This window comes from Panicum virgatum, chromosome 8N (assembly GCF_016808335.1).
Source record: "Panicum virgatum strain AP13 chromosome 8N, P.virgatum_v5, whole genome shotgun sequence".
NCBI lineage: Eukaryota > Viridiplantae > Streptophyta > Magnoliopsida > Poales > Poaceae > Panicum > Panicum virgatum.
This window is the reverse complement of record NC_053152.1, coordinates 1,657,662-1,665,179: the sequence shown is the minus strand read 5'-3', so window position 1 is coordinate 1,665,179 and position 7,518 is coordinate 1,657,662. Positions and strand designations below refer to the sequence as shown.

The 7,518-nt window shown below is 43.4% G+C and overlaps 1 long non-coding RNA gene and 1 pseudogene across 1 annotated transcript; one reads left to right on the top strand and one right to left on the bottom strand.

The window, feature by feature from the left end:
• The first annotated feature begins 831 nt into the window (after nucleotides 1–831).
• LOC120686235 lies at nucleotides 832–3,022 on the top strand (annotated as a pseudogene).
• A 430-nt stretch (nucleotides 3,023–3,452) lies between these two features.
• On the bottom strand, nucleotides 3,453–4,290 carry LOC120686236. Its single transcript, XR_005680052.1, has 3 exons — nucleotides 4,005–4,290; nucleotides 3,862–3,928; nucleotides 3,453–3,748 (listed from the first exon to the last, which is right to left on the bottom strand). It is a non-coding gene; the product is annotated as an uncharacterized LOC120686236 (long non-coding RNA).
• Nucleotides 4,291–7,518: the final 3,228 nt, after the last annotated feature.

Here is a 7,518-nt window from a genome sequence, read left to right as displayed (position 1 = left end):
CTGGGCTGCGCGCTCCCCTGTCGGCGGGGAGGACGACGGGGCAGTGCGGATCCGCCGCCGCCTCGCGCCTCCAGTTTTTTTTTTTGCAAAAATTTTTCAACAATTTTTTTTGAATTCCTTTTTTGATTTTTTTCTGATGAATATTTTTTTAATGACGCAAAAAAAATTCTTGAAATTTTTGTGGTCTTCAATTTTTTTTTTCTTGAAATTTTTTTTCTGGTCTCCAATTTTTTTTCTTGAATTTTTTTTCTGCTCTCATATTTTGCTTGAAATGTTTTTTGGTCTCCAAAATTTTTCTTTTATTTTTTTTTAAATTTTTTTTAATCAGAAAACGACAAAAAAATTCTATAAATAGAAAAAAAACAACGGTCGGAAAATCGACCGTACGGGAGCCTCCCGTACGGTTGACCGTAAATTAGCGATGCCCGGGCAGACACACGGCAGCACTTCCTTCTTTTTAAATAGTACTAGTAGATTTAAAAATTTATTACAAACGTAAAAAATTTAAGTCGTGCTTAAAATACCTGTAATACTAAAGCATATCACAAACAAAGTATATGGTATTTACATAATTTTTTAAATAACGTGAATGGTCAAAATTATAAAAAAGTTAATAAGGATAAATATTGTGATACGGAGGGAGTAGTAGGCACGGAAGGTCGTACACCTCTCGCCATCTGGGATCACATCCAAGCACTGGGCATTGGTAGCTGCAGGCTAGCTACCCTGTAATTGACAGTTTGGCACTGCAGCTCGCTGCTACTGGAAACTACTTTGAAGATTAGAATAGTATCTCAGATGTCACTGCTAACGTTACAAATAAAGCAGTGCCTGTCCACACGATAGAGGGATACCCAGTAATGAATCTATCACTGAGCAGATAAGCTCACAGGCCGTCAGTCACCGCTGTGACTGAGCACGGCTTCACCACCAATCATCGCACTTCTTCACACTCCTGATATATATCCCACGGCGATCGACCATCCACGCACACACGATCCATCTTCGTCTTCTTCAATTCTGAAGTTAATATCTTTCGCCATCAATCTTCTGAAGTTCTTCCTGAAGCTCTGCATGACCGACGATGAGGGCCGCCGCCACCATTTCCTTCTCGGGAGCTACGGCTTCCAAAGCCACATCAACCCGGGGCGCGTCCTCGCCCACCGCCTCGCACGGCTCGGCGGCGTCGACCGATCGACGGCTCCATCTCGGCCACGCTCTCCGTGCCGGTCGCCACCTACCGCTGCATGTTCCCTTCGCCGGACGCCGAGGCCGCGGCGGCCAAGGAGGAGGAGACCACCACCGACGGCGTCATCTCGTATGTCCCCTACTCTGACGGCGTCGACGACGGCTCCATGCCCAGGGACGCCGCCGACAGGGCGGTTTGGCGCCGCGCGAGCCTCTCCGCCGCCGTCGCCCGCCTCGCCTCGCCGGCTGTGGGCAGCCGGTGACGTGCGTCTTGTGCACGTTGGTGTCCCTCCCGCTGCTCGACGTCGCACGGGAGCTCAACATCCCCGTCGCCATTTACTGGATCCAGATGGCCACTCTTCTTGCCATCAACTACCACTTCGTCCATGGCTACAGGCTACAGCGAGCTCATCGCCTCCCACGCCGCCGACCCTGCGCACGAGGTGCGCCTGCCGGGGCTGAGCCGTCCTCTTCAGATAAGCAACTTCCCGTCCTACCTGATCGACATGTCAGGCAGCGAGAGGGCCAAGGCCTTCATCGAGGTGTCCCAAGAGTTCTTCCAGTACTTGGGCCAGTGGCAGCCTAAGGTGCTTGTGGCCACACTTGACGAGTTGGAGCCGAGCGCGCTGGCGGAGATGAAGCGGCACCTGCAAGTGTTCACCTTTGGTCCCATGGTTGGGAGCTCAACGGAGGCACGGATCCACTTGTTCAAGCATGACAACAGCGACAAGAAGAGGTACATGGAGTGGCTTCAGGGTCACCCAGAGAAGTCCGTGGTGTACGTGTCATTTGGGAGCCTATCAACGTACACCAAGCATCAGATGGACAAGATCGTTGGAGGGTTGCAACAATGTGGGAGGCCATACTTGTTGATTGTGCGCAGGGCGACGCTACGGTACACCGGTTACCTCCCAGGAGGTAAGACCTCAAATGATTCCCAGCCGTCCATTTCTTAATTAATTAATTAATTAATTAATTAATTAACATAATCTTAAACATTGAAATAATTATGACTCCCAGCCGCATCCGCCCTAGCGACCCGCCTGACTTCCAGCGGCGACGGGCGAGGCAAATCAATCTCTATCCGACTGCAGCCACCGCCGCCGCCTCCTACGCCGCCCTCGTTCCGAGATTCATGATTCTGCTAGCCTGGTTCCTATACTCTCGGAGATGGATTCAACATGGGCATGGATTAGGGTTCCATCGCTACATAGAGGCTGCCGCCGCCTTCTACGCCGCCCCTGCACTCGACGGGGTCTTGCCGGCGGCCACCGCGTGTTGTGCATCCCGGTGGTCCGCCACATCGGCTTCCGCCGTCCGTCAGCCACGGCTGGAAAGGTAAGCCGGAATATGTCCTGCCACCGAGGTTGCTGAGCAACGCTTTGGCCCTCTATCCCCATCCCTGTATCTTATCAGCAGACTTTGCTTTAGATTCATCTCTGGGTGAAACTGAAGGAGATGGAGAATATAGAATAAAGCCACTCCCATTAGATTGTTTAAGGGATTGACCAGTCCATAGAGTTGGTGAATCGAGTTGTGTGCTGATCAAAGATGGTACGTTCTTGTTTGTAATATATTATGGACAAGGCCTTCAGAGTCATTTTTTAATTTGATATATTTTGTTGTTTTTTATATGTTTGATAACCAGGTTGCAACCGTGTGTATGCCAGGAAAATTTGCTGCATTATGCAGGAAATTGACAAAGGATCAAAGGGATATAGTTGAAAAAATAGGATTAGGCAAGTTACTTAATATTCCATCGATGCCTATTCAACGTATGCTAGTGGAGAGTCTTGTTGAAAAATTCAATGCAGCAGATAGGACCTTTACAATTCAGGGCCACGTGGTTTCTATTTCCCCATGGGATGTGTACTGCATATTAGGTCTAGTTGACAAAGGAGAAAAGATTGAAATTAGTAGGAAGCAAGCAGACCGTAAATGGTTTAGTGTTTATAAACAAAAGGGTGATACTGCATATTAATTACCAAGAAATTTTCTATGGCAAATACATAAATTAAAGTACACGACTTACCCCAGAACATAACCATTTGTTGATTATAAACAAAAGGGTGATAAGAAGACCGTACATGAAAATGAGTTCACTTTTTTAGCACTAACGGTTGTCAATGTAACCTTATGAAGCTTTCCAGCTTCGTCACTGCACAGGAATGCGTGCATATGATGAAAAACGTCGCATGTGTTGGATCAAATAAAATAAAATCAATCACACGCAATGCTGAATGTTCATGTACGGAAAGGCGAAACGATGGAAAGGTTGCACACACGTGCTTATTCAGATTTGTTAAATGATGCCATATATACACGCAGAAACACTTACACATTCACTCGAATATTTGTTAAAATGATACGTACTTGCAATAGCCTTCAGGTTCAGGCTTTTACACAACCAGTTCCAACTTACAAAATCTAAAAAGCAAGGATACAATTGCCGCATCAGTGTTGGCGTCGTGGGCGCGTGCCACTCTAGCTGCGATGTCGCCTGTGGTAGACGTTCCCGTACATAACAGCTTGCTACCCAAGAGCAGACCGTAGCAAATACCTGGACATAAAGCACAACAAAATAGCTAGAGTAACTAAAATGATCACTGAATTTCAAGTGTACTTACTACAATATAAAGTAATTGACAACATGATGACTATAGGGAGATTAACCTGATCGAATATTTAGAGAATAAACTGATCAAGACATGGAGAGACCCAAATTTCCCATCACCATCTCCTGCAGTCAATTGAATTTCAGTCATTTATAATCCAGTTTTTTTGTAGCTATATACGACATATAGAAAAAGGATCACCTTTTATTTTTTGGGCAAGTCCGTTTGTCGTGATCGGTTGCCTTGCATTCTGAACACCTCCTTTTATTTGGCCTGTCCAAGAAGTTTTTGAACCTCTTTGGAGCTCCTTTGCTTTGGACTATGTCAGGATCTTGGACATTTATTGGTGATGCCTCAGCTTCTAAGCCATTCTCTTTGTCTTCAATACCACTTGATTCACCCTCTATATCTTCTCTTTTTCTTTTTTTCCTTTGAGCTCCGCTTCAAGAATCTCCTTCCATCTCATATATTCATCAATTGAACAGACTGGAAAGGACCGAAGTAGGGATGGCAACGGGTCTAGACCCATCGGGTTTTGCCTTCCCAAACCCAAACCCATGAAAAATATTTGAACTCATTAAAAAATCCATACCCGTGACGGGTTTGGAATTTTGCCCAAACACAAACACATCGGGTTAACGGGTACCCACGGGTCACCCGTGGGTCTACATTTTACTATACAATTTTTTTCTCATGATCAATATCGTAAATATTATTGTAGCATATTATGAGTAAGACATCTATGTTTACTAAAAGTTCCAAAAGAAAATAAATATATAAATAACAAACTCTATATTTAAATGATCGTAACATCATAAAATGTTACAAATCCATCATATGCATATATAAACAATAAGGAGAAGTAAGAATTGTAGGAAAGAGATGTTAAACTTGTTATAATCTCACAAAATAAAATGACAATTGCTCTATGTTGGATCGGGTTTAAAAAAACCATGGGTTCACGGGTTTGGGTATTATAGGAACAAACCCATACCCATAAACCCAACGGGTAAGACTTTGTGTCCATTAACAAACACACGGGTCTAAAAGTTGACCCAAACACGCACCCTAATGGAGAAAAAACCCGTCGGGTTTCGGGTACCCATTGCCATCTCTAGAGCGAAGGGGGCTCGCCGGCTCGGGCTAGGGTGGGAGCGATTCCTAATTTTGGCTTTCTTTTGCTGGGCTTTTTGTTGAATCCGGCCCATAGGCTATAGATGACGATATAGTACATTTGTGAATACATACTGGTTAAATATAATGCAATTAATTGGTTGAAATGCAATTTATTGGTTAAATATAGCAAATAAATACAAAAAGTACCGAATTTTAATATAGTTTACCACATGTTGTATGTGAATAGTAGAAAAAGTTTCGAGGTGAAAAGAGAAAAAAATTATTACTTTGTCGTGTGCTAAACAAACACACGGCAATTTTATTACTTGGCCGTGTGCCTGGATTCAGGCACTCGACAAACGTGTTATTTTGCCGTGTGTTATGTGTTTGCTGTGTGTATTCTTGTCCTGCAAACGAGCAAAGAACGTATATGCCATGTGTGCCTTATTTGATGTGTATTTAATAATTGTCTCATGCAAACAGAATCTTTGCCATGTGGCCGATATAAGGCACACGACAAAGATGTAAGCACACGGTGTTGGGGAAGCCACCTCAGCGAAGACCTGGTTCCTTCAGGTCCACTCAGACGACCTGGGCCGAAGCCCACCAAGCAAAGAGGTCGAGCATCAAGCAAGCGAATAGCACGTGGGCTCAACGTGGGACCATGGATGAATGCAAGCTGTAATCCATGAACGTTGTAAGATTACATTTAATACAAGAGTAATTGTTGCTCTGTTATTGTGTGTTCATTGTGTCTTCTCGTTCCGCGGTCCGTTCCACTTCCGAAAGGGTCCTCGTCCCCTCCCGAGCTGTTGTGACACTCCACCGTCCCGAAGGGTGTCCTCCACCAACACACGGCAAATAAGCCGTTTCTGGTAGTGAAACCAATCTCTCACTTTCTTTCGTGAAACCTTTTGGCCTGACAAATGGACCCGTCGTGAGAGGTAAGATGGGCCTAATCTTGGTGAAAAAGAATTTCAATTATTTCAACTTTTTATAGATAGATTTGATAAACATTAACATGTCATCAAATTGTAGTCCTACCTCCTATTGCAACACATGTTTTAATTAGTTTTAGAGAATTCATAACATGTCACAAAATTTGGATTTACCTTGTATTCTGTACCATCTCTGTGCTATTTTCTTGGACTCACAAGATAAATTTTTGATGTATGAATCATGTCTATGATAATGAATTAAAAAATTATATGCTGTTTCAAATCCTTCTAAGAGATAATTTGATGTCACATCTAACGCTTCGAGGGGACAAAAAATATTTCTTGTCTCAATTTAATGGCTGGCACAACCTTTGGTACAAATAAAAATTTGGTTGGCAAATGTCACTTCATGGCTAAAAAAATGTTACACCCAATTTTCTACCAGTATGTGACGTGCATGGCATGGAGGGGCAAAACAATACATCTGCCAAATGTCACGTCATGGCACATTAGATGGTACAGATCTCATAGACACCGGTCATGATATGATTCTAAAAATATTTTTCTAGCCAAGTTTGTCACGTATACACGTTATTGCCATGAACATATTTTTTTCGAAGTAATCAAACACCGCATGTTTGCTTTTATTCACGTTAAGAAACAAATCTGAGATCTCAAAAAATTCCCATAGCCGGCACATCTCAACTAATCTGCATGCAAGTTAGATCTAATCTCAACTAACCATGCATGCAAATTAGATCTAATCCCTACTTTTTGTATTTAAAATACATAGAATAAATATTAAAACTATTACCTCCTAAGAGGTAATAGTCTATAAGATCAACGGCCCACAGTCGTTTCGGTGTACCGTAATAAAAGCCTTGTGCGCAAGGATGTGCTAGTGAACGATGATGAAAGTGGCAGCTTAGACTTGGAGAAGGCCCAAAGTCAGGGCATGGTTGTGGATTGGTGCAACCAATTGGAGGTTCTGTCGCACCCGGCGATAGGGTGCTTCGTCTCGCACTGTGGGTTGAACTCGACAATGGAGGCCATAATTTCCGGTGTGCCCGTAATCCGTGTGCCGAACATGTTAGACCAACCAACGAATGTAGTCTTCATTGATGAGGAGTGGGAGGTTGGCATCAAAGCAGAGAGCAACAGTGATGGTGTTTTGACGGGAACAGAGTTGGCAAGGTGTATTGAGTTGGTCATGGGTGAAGATGCAAAAGCAATGGCGATAAGGGAAAAGGCAAAGGCCTTGAAAGAGATTGCGCAGGCAGCAGCAAGTGTAGGCGGCTCTGCAGAGAGAAACCTTCGTGACTTCGTCAAAGCAATACCATGTCAGAATCAGTAAAGCCGTGATAGAAAACTGAACCTGGTCCATTCATGACAACGACCTCTTTTGTTCTTGTACTGCAGTTCGTACCACAAATTAAATCCAGCCAAATTATTAGCTGGAAGATGGACTCATGAACTTGGAATTTGTTCAGAAATAATTATTGGGTGATCACGTTCAAAAAAATAATAATAAATTATTGGGTGACGAAAAATTTGATTCTTGGGTAGATTTTTGTTGAAAAGTCTAAATTGGACCGAGAATTTTGTTCATTCATAACTGTGGTACGTAGAAAATAATGCAAAAACCATAGCAACAGTTTGAA